The sequence below is a fragment of the Triticum urartu genome, chromosome 7A (assembly GCF_056163025.1).
Source record: "Triticum urartu cultivar PI428250 chromosome 7A, HENAU_Tu73, whole genome shotgun sequence".
NCBI lineage: Eukaryota > Viridiplantae > Streptophyta > Magnoliopsida > Poales > Poaceae > Triticum > Triticum urartu.
Window position 1 is genome coordinate 478,367,754 of NC_141879.1, and position 25,313 is coordinate 478,393,066.

Below are 25,313 nucleotides of genomic sequence, written 5' to 3' on the forward strand. Positions count from 1 at the left end.
CGGCCCAGGGCATGGCTCCACCCGCGGCCTGGTACGGCCCATCTTCATCAACCAAGGCTCAAGACCCTCGCGAGGGGCCAAGCCTCGCGAGGCGGACGACACAAGACCTCCTCAGGGGCAGCCTCACTAGGCTGGCTCGCGAGGAGCGGGGAGATCAAGGCAAGGGGCACCTCATGAGGTTCCCGTGATGTGAGCCATGACGACCAAGGCCAGGCGGGCGCCAGCGAGTGTAGAGTGCCAGTTTCCTCTTTGGTGCTAAAGAGGCAGGCGCAGGTGAGGATTCCCGAGGCGTCAGGCAAAGGTTTCCATATCGGTGCAATGAGACCAAGACCAGCAGGACGGCACGATGGAGGTCACCACAGAGCCCACGACAGCGTCACCACCAGAACCTTTGGCAGATGAAGACCACCTTTTGTCAGGATAACTTGTACTCGTTGTCCCCCTTCGAATTGGATGTTGTGGGATCCCTTCCCACCTAATATTTGGGGAGAGGAACCGGGCCTCTATAAATAGGGCTAGCCACCACCATAGCCAGGGGGCTCATCGAGAAAGAGAGAGAGAGAGAGAGGCTCATCTGGAGACAGATCACTCAAATCATCCCGAGCCACACAAGCTCATCGAGATCAAGAACACCTCTCCTCAGGAGGATATTCTTCCCTTGTACTTGTTCATCCTCAGCCTACAAGGCAATCCACCACACCACACTGGAGTAGGGTATTACACTGCAATGGTGGCCCGAACTAGTATAAACTCTTGTGTCCCTTGTTCCTTGGTTTCGATGAGCTAGGCTTTGGGATCATTGCGAGAGCATGAGTTGGGGGGGAGAGATCTTCGTGCGCACACCAGTCTCCAAACCTCAAGGGTTTGTCGGAACCCGTAATCCGACATTTGGCGCACCAGGCCGGGGTGCGCTGAAGCTTTCCCTTTGTCGATCCACGTTCCGCGGCTCCATCACATCCATGTCAGATGCTTGCCGAGCCCGTGCTGAGCGCCGCGCCGCCCTTGCCGCTCGCGTCGCCCAAATGGCGCCCATTGGCGGACCTCCCCGCTATTCTCCATCAGCTGTTGCCAATGCTTCTACTGGCCCGGTAGCAAACGAGCAGCAAGCGTCATCGCTGCACCCCTCTATGCGGCGGGACGGCCGCACCGCCACCCTGTCGCTAACTCCGGCCGGCTCATCTTTCCATGCTTGTCGTGCGTCCACGGATGTGCAGGCCGCGTTGCTCATGGCACGCGAGCTCCTGCGTTGCCGTCCGATCGACGACCTCTACGAAGACTGGCTGGACCACGTCGCCGAGCTCGTCAGCGCCGCTGGGGGCTCTCCTGCACCGTCCCTCTCACTACCTCGCCCGCCTCCAGCCGCGGGAGACGTAGCTCATGGAGCGCCTCCGCCGCCCCTACATCAAGACGGCGCCCTCGTGCCGAGATGCCCGGCTCACGGAGTGCCCTGCCTCCTCCGCACCAAGACGGTGTCCTCGCCCCAAGATGCGTGGTCCCGCGGCGTGATCTGTCACGCCGTGTGCCCGTGCACGAAGAAAGAAGCTGCCAAGAGGTCCCTCGACCGCAAGAAAACGCTCCCGCACTCCCCGCGCCACCATGACAAGATTGCAGGCCGCCTGCCGCAGCGGCGCGTGGGTGCCAAAACTAGATTCCACCGCCATGACGGGCTCCGGTGACCATAGCAGGCTGCCGAGCCTTCACTCCTGAGCTGCGCACCGTCGTTTGGCCAGGCAAGTTCAAGCCGGATCTGCCTCCGCGCTACGATGGCACCCCTGACCCTGCGGAGTTCCTGCAGCTCTACAAGCTGAGCATCGAGGCAGCCAACGGCGATGAAAAAGTCATGGCGAACTGGTTTCCCATGGCTCTCAAGGATGGCGCTCGCTCATGGCTCCTGAACCTTCCCGCGAGATCGATCTCCTCCTAGGGCGAGATGCGCGAGCGTTTTGTCACCAACGTCCATGGTACTCGCGACCGCCCACCAGCCGCAGGCGACCTGTGGCACATCAAGCAGCAATCGGGGAAAACCCTGCAAAAGTACATCCAGCGCTTCAATAGCGTCTGCCTCAAGATCCCCAAGGTGACGGATGAGGCCATCATCTCCGCGTTCTCCGATGGCGTCTGTGACATCAAGATGAAGGAGGAGCTCACCATCCACGAAGAGCTATGCTCGGCCCTAGAGATGTTCAACATGGCGACCAAGTGCGCGAGAGCTGAGGAGGGGCGCCTCTCCCTCCTCGAGCTCCCTGCGGCTGACCCTGAAGAGAAGAAGGCCAAGGCCAAGGACGTGAAGCGCAAGGGAGTAGCCGTGCTTGCGGAGGATATGGACTCGAAGCGCGGCTGGGACCACCCCGAGTTGTCTAAGGGCAGCCGTTCGCTTTGCGCCTTCCACAACGTACACAGCCACAACACTAATGACTTCCAGGAGCTCAGAGCCATTCGAGGTGGATGCTTTGGTCGGCGCCCCGAGTGCAACAATCGGGGCTACGGCCAAGGAGGAGGACGAAGTGGGGGACGCTGGGACGACCGCGGCTCCCGTCAGGAGTGGTGCGACCGGCCTCGCGAAGACCACTGGCAGGACCAACCTCATGAGGGCGCCTGGAGAAACCAGCCTCATGAAAACTGACCTCAAGGCAATGTTGGCCTCCCTCCACTGCCGCGACCACCAAGGAGGAACGATGACCACCATCAGGACGAGGGGGCTGGGGGCTTCCAGGAGCCGCATGCTATCACCTGCATCCTGGGCGTTGCTCAGGCCCCAGCCTCCCAGCGCATCTTCAAGCAGTTTGCTCATGAGGTGAACGCGGTCCTTCCTAGGCTCGAGGCCACGCGCCCGCTTAGGTGGTCCAAGTCCGCCATCACCTTCAGCTCGGCGGACCAGCTCAAGTGCGCGGCAACCGCCGGCGTCCTCCCGATGCTTTGTTCACCCGTCATCAGCAACGTCCAGGTCATCAAGACCCTCATCGACGGCCGCGCAGGGCTCAATGTCTTGTCCGTCGAGACATTCGACAGCCTCCAAGTGCCATATGATCAGCTACAGCCTATGAAACCTTTCTCAGGAGTGACCGACGGCTCCACCACCCCGATAGGGCAGGTCTGCCTCCCTGTCACCTTCGGCCAGCGTAACAACTACCGCACCAAGCTCATCGACTTCGACGTCGCCCACATCCGTCTGCCGTACAACATCATTCTTGGGTATCCAGCATTGGCCAAGTTTATGGCGGTGACCCACCACGGCCACAACATCCTCAAGATGTCGGGGAGTGGAGGCATCATCACGGTCCCCTGCGAAGAAAGAGATGCGGTGTGCTCCCTTGAGCGCGCCTTCCAAGCCACCGCGATTGAAGACCCCGACAACGAAGGCATCATGTACCCTCCTGAGGCCATCCCCAAGAAGAAGAAGTAGCTACTCCTCCCGGGGCCTCAGGAGAGTAGCGTCTCCAGCGGCACCACTTCAGGACCTGCGCCCACAGCTGGGGCGCCTCCCTCCCTCACATAGGAAGGCGCGCCCGGTTCCCTCCTCGGGTAAGGCTCAGGGGCTCTCTTCTGGAGAGCCTCAGACCTGGCCAACATCATGAGGGAGGCGCTCGGGTACCATGTGGAGGTGTGCTTCACCGCACATTTCCCTCAGGAGGGTGCTAGGCGAGGAGCGCCCTGCGCTCAGGAGTTCATTGTCAAGACGACCCAGGAGCTTCAAGAGGCAAGGGCCATATGCGGCAACCGCCACGCACCACTTGGCGTAGCCCCCCATCCTAGCGAGGACGACGGGCTGCGCATCTACATCGACATTCCAGGGCTCAACAGGGCCGCATCTTAGAAGCACATCTGGCCTTCGCGCGTTGGTCGGTGCGAGGGTCCACCTCACAGCTACGTTCGCATGCCATTTGTCTTGCCGAACGCGGCCGTCACCTGCTAGTGCCACCTGCGAAGCATTCTGGCGGCTCAGAAGGCTAGGCATCATGCTGTCCTGGCAGAGAAGGCGATTGTCTTCAAGGAACCACCTGAGCCCCCGGGGCCTCCTGAGGCTCGGGGTTCTGGAGGCTCGTGAGGAGCGACTCTTCGGCACGCATCATCAGCTACACCAACACCACTCCAGCAACATTATCAGGTGACTCTTTTTAGTTCATTCAGTTGGGGGCGCCCCTCGGGCTACATCATCCCCAGGCCGCTCGGGTCCGTCCCGGTGGCATGTATCGTTCTTGCATCCATCTGAGCTAACCTGCCTCCTTGCTTGAGTCATTTCATGGTCATCACTTGCTCATTATCCATCGCGGCCACCCGCGTTGCCCATCGGCCCCCTGCTCATCCCGCAATGGAGGCTACCCATGCTGGAATGGCGCTTGTGCTCGGGTTCGTCCCTGCAACGCTAACAAATCTGAGCGGTCGAGCTTTGGCTCACGGCACGCCCCACGCATGTCACCTCACCAAGCCCTCGGTGCCTTCACCTTCTTGCGGAACGACCAATGGCAGACCAACGAGTGCGGTTGCAGCCTGTATTCCTCCTTCGCACTAACCTACAGGAACCACCGAAGGCTGATGGTGGACGGTACCGCAGGCTCCCCCTTTTCTTTCACACAATTCGCTTGCACATTAAAGGGGGGGCTCCTGAGCATCGCGACTCCGGAACTCTTACTGGCTCTCCAAGCCTCAACCCCCAGCCTTGACCATGGCATCGCGACCTGGCATACCGGCGGCGGCTGAGCTCGCTCGAGGGACGGAACCGGAGGACGCATAGCACATAGAAGGGCGTGAAAGGAGGGGGAGACTTGTGCGAGTTCAACCCAGTTGGCACATGAAGCTCGCGCGACACAAGGAGTCGACTTTGGACCGCTAAGATAAGTCTCACACCCGGATCAGCTAAGTGCCGCTACACATGATTCCCCCCTCTCGCAGCCTTGCTACGGCGACGTCGCCTTCCTTTCCTACCTTCAGGTAGTTGCTTGCATTCTAAAGGGGAACTCTTGAGCATCGCGCCTTAGGAGCTCTTACTGGACCTCGGGTCGCTCACCTCCTGGCCTTGACCACGACATCGCAACCTGGCATACCAGCGACGGCTGCAGCCTGCCTGGGGACCGGGACCTGTTGGCTTAGAGCACTAGGCTACCGCGAGGATGGAAAGGGGGGACTGAGCCGCAGCAAGACACGCAGTCATAGATCTTCATAATAAGGGAAATATTAACAAAAGACACTACAGACTCTTTACACGCCCCATGGGGTTCATCTCGACTCCTTGAAGGAAACAAAAGAAGACGGTTTCTATGAGCCCTATTTGCAGGCATCACCGTCGACGCCATCATCAACAGTGGGCCACGAGGGGTGGGCGCCAACCCCATCCAGATCAATGACGGTGGCGGGCAGACGTCGTTGCTGCGCTCCGGGCATGGCGCGAGCTTGGGGCATGTAGCTGTCGTCACTCGTCTCCGGAGTCTCGTCGGGCTCGGGAGATTCGCTGGAGCACCAGGAGCCACCGCTGCTGGTGGAGGAGCTGTCGGTAGGACCAAGGGCGGGCTGAGCGCCTGCCACTGCATCGTCCTGGCGGCCCCCTCTAGGACAGCAATCCAGGCGATTTCCCTCCTTGTCGAAGACCTTGAAGAACAGCGTGGAGGCGCCGTCGTACTCGAAATGGATGGCAAGCGCTCCCTCCGCACAACAGACGCGGGCGACCTCACCCTGTCCTTGGGTCGTTAAGACCTTGCCGGGGGAGACGACCTCGACCTCTGTCCCCATCGCCGGGGTGTCGCACCCAGCATGCTGTAGCCACAGCTCCATCGGCCCCCTCGGCGGCATCACGTCAGTGAAGAACAATGGAAACTGGAGCCATGTGCTCGGTGGCATCGCCGCCCACAGCACGAGTTCTCGCGAGGAGCCCTCGGCGTGGGTTTATGGGGCGGTAGCGTGCGCTGCTACTACACGGCCACCGTGGCCGTGGCGCAGGGGTCGTCGTTCCCTGCTACCTCCACTGGAGCCCTCTGCCTGGATGTACAAAGGAAGGGATAGCTCGGGGGAGGCTGTTCGTACCAAGGCCTCGTCACCTCTGGCTATACAGTGACATCACGCGAGCGAGCCAGCCTCTTCTTCGACGGGAGAGGCCCAAGCTCTTCGCGGGGGGCTTTCTCCTTCTCGTCGGCGGAGAACCGCCGTATCGGCGCCATGGGTGATGCAGCGCAGCAGCGAAGGAAGGAAGAAGAAGGAGAAGCAGGATGAGTGGAGGAAGAGATGGGTGACGAGGGCTCCGCCCTCCTTCCCATTTATAGCTAGGAGGAGGCCAACCGCCGGCCTCCACGATCTAAGGTAATAATGACCTTTTTCTGCATGCAACATGGACTCATCAAGTCAGGTAGTTGCCCAGGCAGCGTGGGGAAGCGGAGACACCCACGACCTGCCAATCGCCACGCATCAATCAAGGACACAGGCTATTGGGGGCCGCGGCGCTCCGCACTTGCCCCTTGGCTTCGTAGTGAAGCCAAGCACACGCACACCTTGGGCCTTGGGGCTACTGTCGGCGTCCTGGGAACGGGGGTACCTAGACCTGCCTGCCTCCGACCCAGGGCATGGCTCCACCCGCGGCCTGGTATGGCCCATCTTCATCAACCAAGGCTCAAGATCCTCGCGAGGCATATGACACAAGACCTCCTCAGGGGCAGCCTCATTAGGCTGGCTCGCAAGGAGCGGAGAGATCAAGGCAAGGGGCACATCGTGAGGTTCCCGTGACATGAGCCATGATGACCAAGGCTAGGCGGGTGCCAATGGGCGCAGAGTGCCAGTTTCCTCTTTGGTGCTAAAGAGGCAGGCGCAGGTGAGGAGTCCCGAGGCATCAGGCAAAGGTTTCCATATCGGTGCAACGAGACCAAGACCAGAAGGACGGCAAGACGGAGGTTACCACGGAGCCCATGATAGCGTCACCACCAGAACCTTTGGCAGGTGAAGACCACCTTTTGTCAGGATAACTTGTACTCGTTGTCCCCCTTTGAATTGGCCGTTGTGGGATCCCTTCCTGCCTAATATTTGGGGAGAGGAGCCGGGCCTCTATAAATAGGGCTAGCCACCACCATAGCCAGGGGGCTCATCGAGAAAGAGAGAGAGAGGATCATCTGGAGACAGATCAATTAGATCATCCCGAGCCACACAAGCGCATCGAGCTCAATAACACCTCTCCTCAGGAGGCTGTTCTTCCCTTGTACTTGTTCATCCCCAGCCTACAAGGCAATCCACCACACCACACTAGAGTAGGGTATTACACCGCAACGGTGGCCTGAACCAGTATAAACTCTTGTGTACCATGTTCCTTGGGTTCGGCGAGCTAGGCTTTGGGATCATTGCGAGAGAGTGAGCTGGGGGGAGAGATCTTCATGCGCACCCCAGTGTTCGAACCTCAAGGGTTTTCTGGAACCCGTAATCCGACAGCTGCCAAGAAAAAGAAGTCTGTTGAAGCCATACCCGAAGCTGAACGGCAGGTGATACGTCTCCAACGTATCTATAATTTTTGATTGCTCCATGCTATATTATCTACTGTTTTGGACTATATTGGGCTTTATTTTCCACTTTTATATTATTTTTGGGACTAACCTATTAACCGGAGGCCCAGCCTAGAATTGTTGTTTTTTGCCTATTTCAGTGTTTCAGAGAAACAGAATATCAAACGGAGTCCAAATGGAATAAAATCTTTGGGAACGTGATTTTCTCACCGAACGTGATCCAGGAGACTTGGACCCTACTCCAGGGAGTCAAAGAGGAGGTCACGAGGGTGGGGGCTCCCCCCTAGGGCGCGCCCCCTGCCTCATGGGCCCCTCGGTGCTCCACCGACGTACTCCTTCCTCCTATATATACACACGTACCCCCAAACGATCAGAACAGGAGCCAAAAACCTAATTCCATCGCCGCAACTTTCTGTATCCACGAGATCCCATCTTGGGGCCTGTTCTGGAGCTCCGCCGGAAGAGGGTCGTCATCACGGAGGGCTTCTACATCATCCTAGCCTCTCCTATGAAGTGTGAGTAGTTAACCTCAGACCTTCGGGTCCATAGTTAGTAGCTAGATGGCTTCTTCTCTCTCTTTGAATCTCAATACAAAGTTCTCCCCCTCTCTTCTAGAGATCTATTCGATGTAATCTTCTTTTTGCGGTGTGTTTGTTGAGACCGATGAATTGTGGGTTTATGATCAAGTCTATCTATGAATAATATTTGAATCTTCTTTGAATTCTTTTATGTATGATTGGTTATCTTTGCAAGTCTCTTCGAATTATCCGTTTGGTTTGTCCAACTAGATTGGTAGTTCTTTCCATGGGAGAAGTGCTTAGCTTTGGGTTCGATCTTGCGGTGTCCTTACCCAATGACAGAAGGGGCAGCAAGGCACGTATTGTATTGTTGCCATTGAGGATAACAAGATGGGGTTTATTTCATATTGCATGAATTTATCTCTCTACATCATGTCATCTTGCTTAAGGCGTTACTCTATTTTTAACTTAATACTCTAGATGCACGTTGGATAGCGGTCGATGAGTGGAGTAATAGTAGTAGATGCAGAATCGTTTCGATCTACTTGTCACGGACGTGATGCCTATATACATGATCATGCCTAGATATTCTCATAACTATGCTCAATTCTGTCAATTGCTCAACAGTAATTTGTTCACCCACCGTAGAATACTTATGCTCTTGAGAGAAGCCACTAGTGAAACCTATGGCCCCTGGGTCTATTCTCATCATATCAATCTCCATCACTTTAATCTTTCTTTGCTTTTTACTTTGCTTTTACCTTTTACTTTGCATCTTTATACCAAAAATATTATATCTATCAGATCTCACTCTCGTAAGTGACCGTGAAGGGATTGACAACCCCTAATCGCGTTGGTTGCGAGTAGCTATCGCTTTGTGCAGGTACGAGGGACTTGAGCATGGCCTCCTACTGGATTGATACCTTGGTTCTCAAAAACTGAGGGAAATACTTATGCTACTCTGCTGCATCATCCCTTCCTCTTCGGGGAAAACCAACGCAAGCTCAAGACGTAGCAAGAAGGATTTCTGGCGCCGTTGCCAGGGAGTCTACGCAAAAAGTCAACATACAAAGTACCCATCACAATCCCTATCTCTCGCATTACATTATTTGCCATTTGCCTCTCGTTTTCCTCTCCCCCCAATTCACCCTTGCCATTTTATTCGCCCTCTCTCTCTATCTATCCTCCCTTTCTATTTGCCTCTTTTGCCCGTTTGCTCTTGTTTGCTCGTGTGTTACTTTGCTTGTTTGTCGCGATGGCTCAAGATACTACCAAATTGTGTGACTTCACCAATACCAATAATAATGATTTCCTTAGCACTCCGATTGCTCCTCTTACCGATGTTGAATCTTGTGAAATTAATACTGCTTTGTTGAATCTTGTTATGAAAGATCAATTTGCCGACCTTCCTAGTGAAGATGCCGCTACTCATCTGAATAGCTTCGTTGATTTATGTGATATGCAAAAGAAAAAAGATGTCAATAATGATGTCGTTAAATTGAAGCTATTTCCTTTTTCGCTTAGAGATCATGCTAAATCTTGGCTTTCGTCTTTGCCTAAAAATAGTATTGATTCATGGAACAAGTGCAAAGATGCTTTTATCTCTAAGTATTTCCCTCCCGCTAAGATCATCTCTCTTAGAAACGATATTATGAACTTTAAGCAACTTGATCATGAACATGTTGCACAAGCTTGGGAGAGAATGAAATTAATGATACGTAATTGCCCTACTCATGGTTTGAATTTGTGGATGATCATACAAATTTTTTATACCGGATTGAATTTTGCTTCTAGAAATCTTTGAGATTCGGCCGCGGGAGGCACTTTTATGGAAATCACTTTAGGAGATGCTACTAAACTCCTAGATAATATTATGGTTAATTATTCTCAATGGCATACTAAAAGATCTTCTAATAAAAAGGTGCATGCGATAGAAGAAATTAATGTGTTGAGTGGAAAGATGGATGAACTTATGAAATTATTTGCTACTAAGAGTGTTTCTTCTGATCCTAATGATATGCCTTTGTCTACTTTGATTGAGAATAACAATGAATCTATGGATGTGAATTTTGTTGGTAAGAATAATTTTGGTAACAATGCTTATAGAGGGAATTTTAATCCTAGGCCATATCCTAGTAATCCTTCTAATAATTATGGGAATTCCTACAACAACTCTTATGGAAATTATAATAAGATGCCCTTTGAATTTGAGAATAGTGTTAAAGAGTTTATGAATTCACAAAAGAATTTTAATGCTTTTCTTGAAGAGAAATTGCTTAAAGTTGATGATTTGGCTAGAAATGTTGATAGAATTTCTCTTGAAGTTGATTCTTTAAAGCTTAGATCTATTCCTCCTAAATATGATATCAATGAGTCTCTCAAAGCCATGAGAATTTCCATTGATGAGTGCAAGGAAAGAACCGCTAGGATGCGTGCTTCCAAAGATGCCTTTATTAAAGCGTGTTCCTCCAATTCCTATGAAAATCAAGATGAAGATCTAAAAGTTATTGATGTGTCCCCTATTAAATCTTTGTTTTGCAATATGAATCTTGACGAAACTGAATATGATCTTCCTTTACCTAGAAGGCGTTCTAAAAATTCTGAGTATTTAGATCTTAATGATGAAATTGATGAAAGTGGGATTGAAAGAAATAAAAATCTAGATGTTGCTAAACCCACTATATTGGATTTCAAGGAATTTAATTATGAAAGTTGCTCTTTAATTGATTGTATTTCCTTGTTGCAATCCGTGCTAAATTCTCCACATGCTTATAGTCAAAATAAAGCCTTCACCGAACATATTGTTGATGCCTTGATGCAATCTTATGAAGAAAAACTTGAGTTGAAAGTTTCTATCCCTAGAAAACTCTATGATGAGTGGGAACCAACTATTAAAATTAAAATTAAAGATCATGAGTTTTATGCTTTGTGTGATTTGGGTGCTAGTGTCTCCACTATTCCCAAAACTTTGTGTGATTTACTAGATTTCCGTAATTTTGATGATTGCTCTCTAAACTTGCATCTTGCAGATTCCACTATTAAGAAACCTATGGGAAGGATTAATGATGTTCTTATTGTTTCAAATATGAATTATGTGCCCGTAGATTTCACTGTTCTTGATATAGATTGCAATCCTTCTTGCCCTATTATTCTTGGTAGACCTTTCCTTAGAACGGTTGGTGCGATTATTGGTATGAAGGAAGGGAATATTAGATTTCAATTTCCATTAAAAAAGGGCATGGAACACTTTCCAAGAAAGAAAATAAAATTACCATATGAAACTATCATGAGAGACACTTATGGATTGCCTACCAAAGATGGCAATACCTAGATCTATCCTCGCTTTTATGCCTAGCTAGGGGCGTTAAACGATAGCGCTTGTTGGGAGGCAACCCAATTTTATTTTTATTCCTTGCTTTTTGTTCCTGTTTAGTAATAAATAAATTATATATCCTCTGTTTTGGTTGTGTTTTTTGTGTTTAATTAGTGTTTGTGCCAAGTAGAACCGTTGGGAAGACTTGGGGAAAGTCTTGTTGAACTTGCTGTAAAAAACAGAAACTTTAGTGCTCACGAGAACTGCTGTCATTTTTATTTGAAGAGTGATATTTAGTTAATTATTTTTGCATATGATTAATAGATAAATTCCTCACGTCCATAAATTTATTTTAGAATATTTGGGGTTCCAGATCTTGCGCTAGCTACAGATTACTACAGACTGTTCTGTTTTTTACAGATTCTGTTTTTCGTGTGTTGTTTGCTTATTTTGATGAATCTATGGTTAGTAAAATAGTTTATAATCCATAGAGAAGTTGGAATACAGTAGGTTTAACACCAATATAAATAAATAATGAGTTCATTACAGTGCCTTGAAGTGGTCTTTTGTTTTCTTTCGCTAACGGAGCTCACGAGTTTTCTATTTTGAGTTTTGTGTTGTGAAGTTTTCAAGTTTTGGGTGAATTCTTTTGATGGATCATGGAACAAGGAGTGGCAAGAGCCTAAGATTGGGGATGCCCATGGCACCCCCAAGATAATCCAAGGATACCAAAAGGTCAAAGCTTGGGGATGCCCCGGAAGGCATCCCCTCTTTCGTCCACTTCCATCGGTAATTTACTTGGAGCTATATTTTTATTCACCAACATGATATGTGTTTTGCTTGGAGCGTCTTGTATTATTTGTCTCTTCGTGTCTTAGTATTCCACAATCATCCTTGCTGTACACACCTTTTGAGAGAGCCGTACATGAATTAAAATTTGATAGAATACTCTATGTGCTTCACTTATATCTTTTGAGCTAAGTAATTTTGCTCTATGTGCTTCACTTATATCTTTTGAGCTAAGTAGTTTTGCTCTATGTGCTTCACTTATATCTTTTCAGCTATGTAGTTTTGCTCTATGTGCTTCACTTATATCTTTTGAGCATTATAATTTTGCTCTATGTGCTTCACTTAGTTCTTTTAGAGCACGGTGGTGGATTTGTTTTAAAGAAACTATTGATCTCTCATGCTTCACTTAAATTATTTTGCGAGTTTCTTAATAGCATGGTAATTTGCTTAATAATAATATGCTTGGTATTCAAGATTTGTGAAACTTTCTTTTGAGTGTGTTGAATACTAAGAAAAGATTGAAGCATGATAATTGTTTTGAGATATGGAGGTGATAATATTAAAGTCATGCTAGTTGAGTAGTTGTGAATTTAAAGAATACTTGTGTTAAAGTTTGTGATTCCCGTAGCATGCACGTATGGTGAACCGTTATGTGATGAAGTCGGAGCATGATTTATTTATTGATTGTCTTCCTTATGAGTGGCGGTCGAGGACGAGCGATGGTCTTTTCCTACCAATCTATCCCCCTAGGAGCATGCGCGTAATACTTTGCTTTGATAACTTCTGGATTTTTGCAATAAGTATATGAGTTCTTTATGACTAATGTTGAGTCCATGGATTATACGCACTCTCACCCTTCCACCTTTGCTAGCCTCTCTAATACCGCACACCTTTCTCCGGTATCATACACCTACCATATACCTTCCTCAAAACAGCCACCATACCTACCTATTATGGCATTTCCATAGCCATTCCGAGATATATTGCCATGCAACTTTCCACCATCTAGTTCATCATGACACAATCATCATTGTCATATTGCTTAGCATGATCATGTAGTTGACATAGTATTTGTGGCAAAGGCACCGTTCATAATTTTTCATACTTGTCACTCTTGATTCATTGCATATCCCGGTACACCGCCGGAGGCATCCATATAGAGTCATACTTTGTTTTAGAATTGAGTTGTAATCATTGAGTTGTAAATAAATAAAAGTGTGATGATCATCATTTAATAGAGCATTGTCCCAATAAAAAAAGAGAAAGGCCAAAGAAAAAAAGAAGGCCCCCAAAAAAGAAAATAAATAAAAGGGGAAATGTTACTATCTTTTTCCACACTTGTGCTTTAAAGTAGCACCATGATATAGCGAGTCTCATATATTGTGCTTCAAAGTAGCACCATGTTCTTCATATAGAGAGTCTCATATGTTGTCACTTTCATATACTAGTGGGAATTTTACATTATAGAACTTGGCTTGTATATTCCAATGATGGGCTTCCTCAAAATTGCCCTAGGTCTTTGTGAGCAAGCAAGTTGGATGCACACCCACTTAGTTTCTTTTTGAGCTTTCATACATTTATAGCTCTAGTGCATCCGTTGCATGGCAATCCCTACTCACTCACATTGATATCTATTGATGGGCATCTCCATAGCCCGTTGATACGCCTAGTTGATATGAGACTATCTTACCCTCCTTTTTGTCTTCTCCACAACCACCATTCTATTCCACCTATAGTGCTATATCCATGGCTCACGCTCATGTATTGCGTGAAGATTGAAAAAGTTAGAGTATGAAACAATTGCTTGGCTTGTCATCGGGGTTGTGCATGATTTAAATACTTTGTGTGGTGAAGATGGAGCATAGCCAGACTATATGATTTTGTAGGGATAACTTTCTTTGGCCATGTTATTTTGAGAAGACATAATTGCTTTGTTAGTATGCTTGAAGTATTATTATTTTTATGTCAATATAAAATTTTGTCTTGAATCTCTCTAATCTGAATATTCATACCACAATTAAGAAGATTTGCATTGAAATTATGCCAAGTAGCACTCCGCATCAAAAATTCTTTTTATCATTTACCTACTCGAGGACGAGCAGGAATTAAGCTTGGGGATGCCTGATACGTCTCCAACGTATCTATAATTTTTGATTGCTCCATGCTATATTATCTACTGTTTTGGACTATATTGGGCTTTATTTTCCACTTTTATGTTATTTTTCGGACTAACCTATTAACCGGAGGCCCAGCCCAGAATTGCTGTTTTTTTGCCTATTTTAGTGTTTCGGAGAAACAGAATATCAAACGGAGTCCAAACGGAATAAAATCTTCAGGAACGTGATTTTCTCACCGAACGTGATCCAGGAGACTTGGACCCTACTCCAGGGAGTCAAAGAGGAGGTCACGAGGGTGGGGGGCGCCCCCCTAGGGCGCGCCCCCTGCCTCATGGGCCCCTCGGTGCTCCACCGACGTACTCCTTCCTCCTATATATACACACGTACCCCCAAACGATCAGAACAGGAGCCAAAAACCTAATTCCATCGCCGCAACTTTCTGTATCCACGAGATCCCATCTTGGGGCCTGTTCCGGAGCTCCGCCAGAAGAGGGCCGTCATCACGGAGGGCTTCTACATCATCCCAGCCTCTCCGATGAAGTGTGAGTAGTTTACCTCAGACCTTCGGGTCCATAGTTAGTAGCTAGATGTCTTCTTCTCTCTCTTTGAATCTCAATACAAAGTTCTCCCCCTCTCTTCTAGAGATCTATTCGATGTAATCTTCTTTTTGCGGTGTGTTTGTTGAGACCGATGAATTGTGGGTTTATGATCAAGTCTATCTATGAATAATATTTGAATCTTCTCTGAATTCTTTTATGTATGATTGGTTATCTTTGCAAGTCTCTTCGAATTACCCATTTGGTTTGGCCAACTAGATTGGTAGTTCTTGCCATGGGAGAAGTGCTTAGCTTTGGGTTCGATCTTGCGGTGTCCTTACCCAGTGACAGAAGGGGCAGCAAGGCACGTATTGTATCGTTGCCATCGAGGATAACAAGATGGGGTTTATTTCATATTGCATGAATTTATCTCTCTACATCATGTCATCTTGCTTAAACCGTTACTCTGTTTTTAACTTAATACTCTAGATGCATGCTGGATAGCGGTCGATGAGTGGAGTAATAGTAGTAGATGCAGAATCGTTTCGATCTACTTGTCACGGACGTGATGCCTATATACATGATCATGCCTAGATATTCTCATAACTATGCTCAATTCTGTCAATTGCTCAACAGTAATTTGTTCACCCACCGTAGAATACTTATGCTCTTGAGAGAAGACACTAGTGAAACCTATGGCCCCCGGGTCTATTCTCATCATATCAATCTCCATCACTTTAATCTTGCTTTGCTTTTTACTTTGCTTTTACTTTTTACTTTGCATCTTTATACCAAAAATACCAAAAATATTATATCTATCAGATCTCACTCTCGTAAGTGACCGTGAAGGGATTGACAACCCCTAATCGCATTGGTTGCGAGTAGCTATCGCTTTGTGCAGGTACGAGGGACTTGAGCGTGGCCTCCTACTGGATTGATACCTTAGTTCTCAAAAACTGAGGGAAATACTTACGCTACTCTGCTGCATCATCCCTTCCTCTTCGGGGAAAACCAACGCAAGCTGAAGACGTAGCAGCAGGAATGACCAAGCATAGTCTTCCCTGCCAGTATGACTGGCTCGAAGCCAAAGGTCCCCTCAGCAGCTTCCGAGCAGAAGAAGACAATGCAAGCCGAAGCCGAAGCCAGAAAGAGGAAGCTCAAAGATACATCTGATGATGCTCCCTCCAAGAAGAAGTTGAAGACTAAGGCTTCAAAGTCGTCAAAGAAAGAGTGTGCCTCTGCCCAAGTACCACTCAATGTTGAGCCAATATCTGTTGCTCCACCTGACAACCACGAGTGCCGCCTTGTGATTCATGAGCCTGCTTCAACAGAGGCTCCAGAAAGTGAAGAGATTCCAGTTGTTGACCCCAACGTAGCTGAAGACATTGGTCATGAAGACAATGTGAATGATGATGAAGTCCTTCCTCAGCTTGAACCCAAGTCGGTATCATCGCCTGCACTCATGAGCAGTGAACTTATTAGCATTGGTCATCCATTGACGCCAGTTGCTCAAGATGACTCATGGGTTGAGCAACAACAACAAGACATCCCTCTGCAAGATGAGACCCCACGTACTCCACCAGCTCAATTCACCACTCTGGTACTTGATGATGACAATTACATGGAACAGACCACTCCCTCTCCAAAAGCGTCGCCAACATTTCGCAGGCTTTGCAAAGGCCTCAGGCCACATGTCTCCATGACAAGCATTCCAGAAGAGGATGTGCAGCACACTAGCTTAGTAGCACGTCAAGTGTTCCCTGAAGCCACCCATTTTGTGTCTGCATTTGAGTCTGAAGCTAAAGCTGCCGAAGACATTCCGGTTGCATCAGCCGAAGAAAAAGTAGAAGATGAAAGAGAAGCCACACCCCCTGCCAGTGATCCAGTCCCACCAGATGAGAATGTGATCATGCCCAACCCTCCAGTTGTTGAAGAGATGGAGGTGAAAACAATGAGGCTGCCACAACCAACTCTACTGAAGCCAATGACACTGTCATGGCTGAAGACAATGTGGAGCCTTAATCCAATGTTGCAACTGACTCCATTGTGTAGCCAATCATCTCTGATGACGTAGTTCCTCCACCAAGGCCTCATATTATGGAATGAGCATTCAATCATGGTGAGTTGGTGACTGTCAGATGGCCTATCATGGTTCCACCAACTGCTCCCGGCCCACAATATGATTATCATGTGGAGCAGAGGCCTCAAGTTCAGAAGCCTAAGCCAAGATTGCCAAGGCTTCCAAGTGCTGCAACAACTCAGGGCTCGTTCAATGTGCTCAGCTTCAGAGAGCACAACACCTTCTTTGACAGTGCCAAGAACTCGTACACGAAGCCAAATATATCCTCTCACAGGTTTTGGAGCCATCACCAGCGAAGCTACTACTCTTGTATCTTATACAACCAGGACCGCATTTTTCTGCATAAGCGTCTGGATGGTGATGCTATGGCTGGGCAGCCATGCCTCGAAGAGGCTCTTGATTATTTTCGGGATGTTGGGCTGCTACCATTTGTGACTCACAAGGAGCACTAGAATGAAGAACGTCTACTCCAGTTCTATGCAACATTGCATATTTGAGGTTACAACAGGGATCCAAAGACTTGGGTCCTTGAGTGGATGACAGGAGATATTCATCATGAAGCCAAAGCTCAGGACATCATTGAGCTTACCTCCTTGCCCACTCCAGATGAGTTGTACGAACCTGGTTGTCAGCTTCATCTGAACGAACTGCAAAGCATCTTTCAGAAGCCTGGAGCCCAACATGAGCCAAATGCTGAGCATGATGAAGCCATTGCCCCAAGATGCTGAATACCCCAAGGAGTTCTTTGTTAAGGACCTTGAGTACTTGCCATGCACAGTCTATAATATTCTAAGACGTACTCTCTGGCCAATCAAAGGAAACTATTCTAAAGCTAAACTCGAAGGCACCATGAAGACATTGGTTTTCTATATCATCAATGGCATCAGATTCAACACTTAGGATTTCTTCATCCGACAGCTTGCTGCCTCTGGGATTGATCTCTTTGGCCTAAAATTTTATGCTCCATGGGTGATGCGCTTGATCAAGCTTCATTCAACCATCGACTATCAACCTTCAGCGCACAACCATATTGTATTTCTGCGTGATGTTGATATGTCCATTAAAGCCATCTACCCCGAGCTAGCAAAGAAGCCACTCCACCTTCAGAATCTAGAATTCCAAAGCTTCACGCAGCCTATTGAAGGGATTCATGTGCCAAATGCCGCAACTCCAGCTTATCCTCTGGCTGGCAACTTGCGTATGCTGCACCATGCCAACACTGAAGCCACTGCCAGCACCATTGCTCAAAGGCCTCAGAAGCGTCCTCATGTCCTCAACAACCGTGAGCTTCTGGTGTCTTTATATCAAAAGCAGGACATGCATCATGATTGGCTGAAGCGTCAGATGCAGAGTATCTTGGTGCATGTTAGTCGCATTCACAACTTAGCCACCAAGAACTCTTTCGTTACGCATGAAGCCTGTCGGCGGTCCTAGAAGAGCCTCACATTGCTCCACTCTGAAGATGATCTTCACGAAGATGGCTTCATAGAGAGCTTCAAGTTTGACTCCAGTCCTCCACAAACTGCAAGCTGGCATCACACACCATCCATTAAGGATTCTGAACATTCGTCTTCGACTGCAACTGTTGTTGCGAGAGTCATCGATGAAGAGAATGACACCACTTCACCAACTCTGGCTACACTGCACCAGGATTCTGCTTCAGGCCCGTCTGCACCACCGAACTCCAACGTCGACCCTGCTCCATCATCCACTCCAACTGGGAACGAGTAGATCCTCTATGTCTTCAAACCTTTTTGGTCATTACTAACAAAAGGGGGAGAAGCATATGAGGTTGATAGTCTTCAAGCGGGTCCATATGGGGTGGTTGCATTATTTTTGCTAAGTTTTTACAACTCTCATTTTCAAACTATTTGGCTTTTGAATTGTAACACTTAAACTTGATGGTCGTCTACTACTTTTGCTTCTACTTTGTGATGCAATTGTCGGGTTTCGGGTTCCGGCAGACCCTTGAGGTTCGAACACTAAGATGAAAATGATGAACAACACAAGAGACACAATGTTTATACTGGTTCGGGCCACCATTGTGGTGTAATACCCTACTCCAGTGTGTGGTGTGGTGGATTGCCTCTGGGGCTGATGATGGACAGTACAAGGGAAGAACAGCATCGCGAGAGGTGTTCTTGAGCTGGTGCGACGAACTGCTGGGGTGAGTTCAGTCGCCTCTCTCTCTCTGCTGGGGTTCTACCAGATCTCTCCGGGGGTCTCTCTACTCTGTGGTGGCTAGCTCTATTTATAGAGGCCCTGGGCCTCTCCCCAAATAATGAGTGGGAAGGGTGCCAACAATTGGCCATTTCAAAGGGGAACATCTAGTACAAGTTATCCTGACCAAAGGTGGTCTTCGGCTGCCAAAAGCACTGGCGATGACACCGTCTTGGGCTCCACGGTGACCTCCGTCCTGCCGTCTGGCTGGTCTTGGTCTTGTTGCACCGGAATGGTAACCTTTGCCTGATGCCTTGGCCTGTGCTTGCCCCCTTTGCACCAAAGGGGAAACAAGGACACTGCGCAGGCCGGCGCCCGCCTGGTCTCGATCGTCATGGCTTGCATCACGGGTTCCTCGCGAGGTACCCCTGCCTTGATCTCTCCGCCTCCTCGCGAGCCTGCCTGATGAGGCTGCCTCTGAGGAAGCTTCCTGTCGTACGCCCCGCGAGGCTTGGCCCCTCGCGAGGGTCTTTGAGCTTGAGCTGATGAAGATGGGCCGCGCTGGGCTCCCGCTTGAGCCACGCCGCAGGCCGCAGGCAGGCAAGTCTGGGGACCCTCGTTCCCAGAACGCCGACAGTAGGCCCCGGGCCCAAGGCGCGTGCGGGCTTGGCTTAGCTGAGAAGAGAAGGGGCAAGCATGAAGCGCCGCAGACCCCTGTGGCCTTGGGCGCCGCGTGGCGGTTGATTGGGCGTGGGTGTCTGCACTTCCCATGACGCCTCGGCAACTGCATGACTTAACAAGTCCCTGCATGCAAAGATATGGGTCATGATTACCTGAGGTCATGGTGCTCGGCGGTTGGCCTTCCCCGGCTATAAGTACGGGGCTGCGTGAGCTTCGCCGGTTCACCCCTTTCCATCACTCCTCTTCTTCTTCTTCCTCATCCTTGCTTCCTCTTGCGCCAATGGCACCGATCCGCCGGTTTTCAGCTGAGGAGAAGGGAAAGGCCCCCAGAGAGGGTCATGACCCCCTCCCGCCGAAGAAGCGGCCAATCCTTTGTCACCGGGGCGAAGGCGCTAGGCAGGTGGTGTCGAGGCCGTGGTACGAGCGGCCGCCGCCTAGGTTTCCGCTGCACTTGCACGCCTACGTTGTAGGCCCCAGGGGGGAGGGTGCCGAGCAACACCGACAGCGTCGCCGCCGACGCCGGTGAGTCACAGTGGTGCGCGTCGTCCCCCCTGGAGTCCATGCGGAGCGCTCCTCTCGCGAGCTTGTGCTTCACGTCGCCATGCCTCCAACTTCATGGATCCGCCTTCCTCCCTCCTTCGCCTTTGAGATGCCGCCGAGCGGGGCCCTGGAGCTCTGGCTGCAGCACGCCGACTGTGGCACCCCTGCAACCGGAGCGGAGGTCGCGGTCGTCGCTCCGGGCAAGGTCTTCATGACCCGGGGTTGGGTGAGATTGCCCGGGACTGTCACGCGGACGGCGCCTTGGTGATCCATCTTGAATACGACGGCGCCTCCTTGATGTTCTTCAAGGTCTTTGATGTAGAAGGACGCCGGCTGGAATGCTGCCCTAAGGAAGCGGCAGTGGTGACGAACTGGCGAGGACCAGCCCCGCCCGTTGGTCCTCCTGCAGCTCCTCAGGCAGCAGCGGAGGGACTGCAGGCTTCAGCGGCTCCCCCGAACTCCTCGCGACCCCGGAGACGAGCGACGACAGCTACGAGCCTCCGAGCTCGCGCCGCGCTCGGAGTGAGGCAGCTGCATCAGGCCGCCGACGCCACTAATCTGGATGAGATTGGCGCCGGCACTAGGCAGCCCACCGTTGATGATGACGTCGCCTGGGGAGGTGCTAGCAAGTAGCGTTCCTTAGGGTTATCACCTTTTGTTCCCTGCAAGGAATTAAAGCAACACCCCGCGGGGGTATGTAAGGCGTCTGCCGTGCTTTTGTAATTACTATATCCTTAATATGAATTGGCGTGAGGTGTCTGTTCTATTCCGGCTAAGCTCCCCCTTTCTATCCTCATGAGGACTTGGCGCTCTACGCTGACAGGTCCCAGTCCCCAGGCAAGCTTCAGCCGTCGTTGGTATGCCAGGTCGCGATGCCATGGTCAAGGTCAGGAGGTGAGCGGCCCGAGGTCCGGTAAGATCCCCCGAGTCGCGATGCTCGGGAGGTCCCCTTTAGCGCTCAAGCAATCCTTGCTGGGCGAGAAAGGAAGGTAGCGTCGCCGTGACAGAGTTGCACTGGGCGGGGATTTAGCGCTGCGCTAGTCTAGCTTTTGCGACGGCACGACTTATCTTGTGTGTCTGACGTAGTTCCTCGGAGAGGCGCCTGGCCCGAGAGGCGGTGGTCGAAGCACTGCTAGGTTAGGCCCTCGCGAGCTTCCTCCCACTCCCCCGCACTTTCCTTAACGCTATACGTCCTCAGGTCCTGGCCCTCGAGCGAGCTCAGCCGCCGCTGGTATGACAGGTCGCGATGCCGTGGGTCAAGGCCAGGGGGTGAGGGCTGGAGAGCCAGTAGGATCCCATGAGTCGCGATGCTCAGGTACCCCCCTTTAAACGTGCAAGTGGTCCGTGCCGAAGAGAGGGAGAGAGAGCTCACAATGCCCTCAATGTTGCTCCTGGAGTAGGTCCTGCACACCAATCAAGAGGAGAAACAAGGCCTATCATTACGGTCGCCGGCCAACCTATGATCACTCCGAGGGAGCAGTCAGGGCACTAAGGGCCTGGTGAGGTGGCGCCGTGCGGGGCTGCCGCGGCCAGAGCTCGACCACTCAGGTTTATCAATGCTGCAGGGACGGACCCGTGCGCACGCGCTGTGCCTGAGCGAGCGGCTGTTCAAATAGGCGTCGATCGAGGAGGTGATTAGGTCAGATATGTTAAGCACATAGGAGGAAATCCAATTTCAAGCAAGCGCGGGTAAAAGCAACCGCCGCTGGGTCAGGCCCGAGCGGCGTGGGGATGATGCAGCCCGAGGGGCGCCCCCAACAAGGTAAATAAAGGGCATAAACAAAATGGATACATGCCGCGGGGACAGACCCATGCGGCCTGGGAATGGTGCATCCCTGTGGGCGCTCCCAGCTGAAACTAGAACTCTGGAAGATGTCACCTGGTGCTGTTGAAGATGAAGTGATGCTGAGGAAGTGAGCGATGTGCGGTGAAGATGCCAGCCCTCATGAGCCCCCAGGCCCAGGGGCCTCGGGAGGCTCTGGTGGCACGTGCAGGTCTTCAGGGACCATTGCCACCTCCGCCAGGACCGCGCGATGCCTGACCTCCTGAGCCTTCAGAATGCTCCTCAACAGACGCTGATGTGCGGAGACCGCGCTTGGCAGGCCGAAGGGCATGCGAACGTAGCTGTGGGGTGGTCCCACGCAGCGCCCTACGGCCGAAGGCCATAGGTACTCCTGGGATGTAGCTCGGTTGAGCCCTGGTATGTCGACACAGACGCGCAGTCCTCCATCCTCACCTGGATGTGGGGCCATGGCAGGTAAGCGGCGGCTGCCGCGCATGACTCTGGACTCCTGTAGCTCTTGGGTGTTCCTTGTGATGAACTCCTGAGGGTTTGGTCTCCTTTGACTTGTACCTTTCTGAGGGAAGCGTGCCTGAAAGCACCCCTCCAAGTGGTGCCTGAGCGCCTCCCCCACGACCTTTGCAAGGTCGGTGGCTCTCCAAGAGAGAGCCCCCGAGCCCTGCCTAAGGAGGGCGCCGGGCGCGCCTTCCTATGCGCGAGAGGGCGGCGCTCCCTGATCGGGCGCGAATCCTAACGCAATACCTCCGGAGGTGCCTGCTTCCTTGTGGCTCTGGCCAGGTGAGGTCTTCTCCTTCTTGAGGGTCGCCTCGGGAGGCCTCCCGCTCCTGCGATCTGGGTCTTCAATTGCTGTGGCTTGGAAAGCACGCTCGAGCGAGCACAGTGCGTCCCTTTCTTCACAGGGTACGGTGATGACTCCACCGCTTCCTGGCATCTTGAGGACATTGTAACCATGGTGAGTCACTGCCATAAACTTGGCTAGGGCTGGGTACCCGAGGATGGCATTGTACAGCAGACGGATGTGAGCGACGTCGAAGTCGATGAGCTCGGTGCGGTAGTTGTTGCGTTGCCCGAAGGTGACCGGAAGGCGAACCTGCCCAATTGGAACAGTGGAACCATCGGTGAGTCCTGAGAAAGGCTTGGTCGGCTGAAGCTGGTCGTATGGCACTTGGAGATTGTCGAACGTCTCGACGGACAAGACGTTGAGTCCTGCTCCGCCATCGATGAGGGTCCTTGTGACCTGCACGTTGCTGATGACTAGGGAGAAAAGCATCGGGAGGACTCCGGCCGTTGCCGCACACTTGAGCTGGTCTGCGGAACTGAATGTGATCGCGCACAAAGACCACCTGAGAGGGCGCGTGGCCTCAAGCTTGGGAAGGACTGCATTCACCTCGCGAGCAAACTGCTTGAAGATGCGCTGTGAGGCTGAGGCCTGGGCGCCGCCCAGGATGCAAGCAATTGCACGCGGCTCTTGGAAGCCCCCAGCCCCATCGTCTTGGTGTTGGTCTTCGTTCCTCCTCGATGGAGGCGGCAGAGGAGGGAGGCCTGCGTTGCCGTGGGGATGGTCCTCACGAGGCTGGTCCCTCCAGCCTCCCTCGCAAGGCTGGTCCTGCCAGTGGTCCTCGCGAGGGCGGTCACGCCACCCCTGGCAAAGGCCACGGTCTTCCCATCGTCCACCGCCTCTTCCTCCTCCTCGGCTATAGCCCCTGTCGTTGCGCTCTGGGCGTCAGCCGATTTGTCCATCTCGCATAGCTCTGAGCTCTTGACATTCATTGGTGTTGTGGGTGTGGAGGTCGTGGTACATGCAGTACCGTCCGCCCTTAGATGACTCAGGCTGATCCCTGCCTCGCTTGGTGTCCGGTTCTGCTGCTAGCATGGCAGCCCCCCTTGCGCTTCACGTCCTTGGCCTTGAGCTTCTTTTCTTCCGGGTCGGCTGCCGGGAGCTCGAGAAGGGAGAGACGCCCTTCCTCAGCCCTGGCGCACTTGGTCGCCAAGTTGAACAGCTCTAGCGATGTGCACAGGTCTTCATGGATTGCTAGCTCTTCCTTCATCTTGACGTCGCGCATGCCGTCGGAGAAGGCTGAGATGATGGCTTCTTCAGTCACCTTGGGGATCTTGAGGCGAGCGTAGTTGAAGCGCTGGATGTACTTCTACAGGGTTTCTCCTCGCTGTTGCTTGATGCCGGCGCAGGTCGCTCACGGCCGGGGGCTGGTCGCGAGTGCCCTGGAAGTTGGCGATGAAGCGGGTGCGCATCTCGCTCCAGGAGGAGATCGTGCCGGGCGCCAGGTTCAGGAGAAAAGTGCGGGTGCCGTCCTTGAGCGCCATGGGGAACCAATTCGCCATGACCTTCTCATCTCCGTTGGCGGCTACGATGCCCAACTCGTAGAGCTACAGGAACTCAGCGGGGTCTGCTGTGCCATCGTAGCAGGGAGGGAGGTTAGGCTTGAACTTGCCTGGCCATGTGACGCTGCGCAGCTCGGGGGTGAAGGCGAGGCATCCCACCATGGCCACCGGCGCCCTTTGCTGGTGCTGGACTCGTTCTTGCGGGTCACCACGCGCCGCCACTGGGAGCAGCGCGGGGTTTTGTCGTGGAGGTGCTGGGGCGCGATCTTGGCGCGCCGGCGCTGGGAGCGCGCGAGCACCTTCCCGGGGACGTGGGATCTCTTGGCAGCTCCCTTCTTGCTGCGCTGGCGCCGGACGTGGAGGGTCTCGCCCTGGGGCTACCGCCTTGGAGCCAAGGCACCTTCTTAGAGAGGAGGCGGCGGAGGCGCCTCCTGATCCTCGCCCCCTGCACGGGACGGAGGGTGAGGCAGCGAGAGGGACCGAAAGGGGGAGCCCCCTGCGGCACTGACGAGCTCGGTGATGCGGGCGAGCCAGTCCTCGTAGAGTTCTTCGACAGGGCGATAGTGCAGGAGCTCTCGCGCCAAGAGCAGTGAGGCGTGCGCGTCCATGGGTGCGCGACGGGCGTGGGACGACGAGCCAGCTGGAGTCAGCGACGTGGTGGCGGTACGGCCATCCCGCCGCACCGAGCGGTGTTGGGACGAGGCCTGCTGCTCGTTCCCCGCCGGGCCAGTGGCGGCGTTGGCGGCGGGCGACGGGGAAGGATGAGGGGGGCCGCCGACGGGCGCTGTCTGGGCGACGCGAGCGACATGAGCAGCCCGGCGCTCGGCGCGAGCCCGACAAGCGTCAGCCATGGACACGACGGAAGATCACACGCGAACAGCGGAAGGAAGATACCGGCGCACCCCTACCTGGCGCGCCAAATGTCGGGTTTTGGGTTCCGGCAGACCCTTGAGGTTCGAACACTGG

General features: G+C 51.9%; 1 pseudogene; it reads left to right on the top strand.

The window, feature by feature from the left end:
• Nucleotides 1-2,131: 2,131 nt before the first annotated feature.
• On the top strand, nucleotides 2,132-3,575 carry LOC147960041 (uncharacterized; annotated as a pseudogene).
• The last annotated feature ends 21,738 nt before the right edge of the window (nucleotides 3,576-25,313 follow it).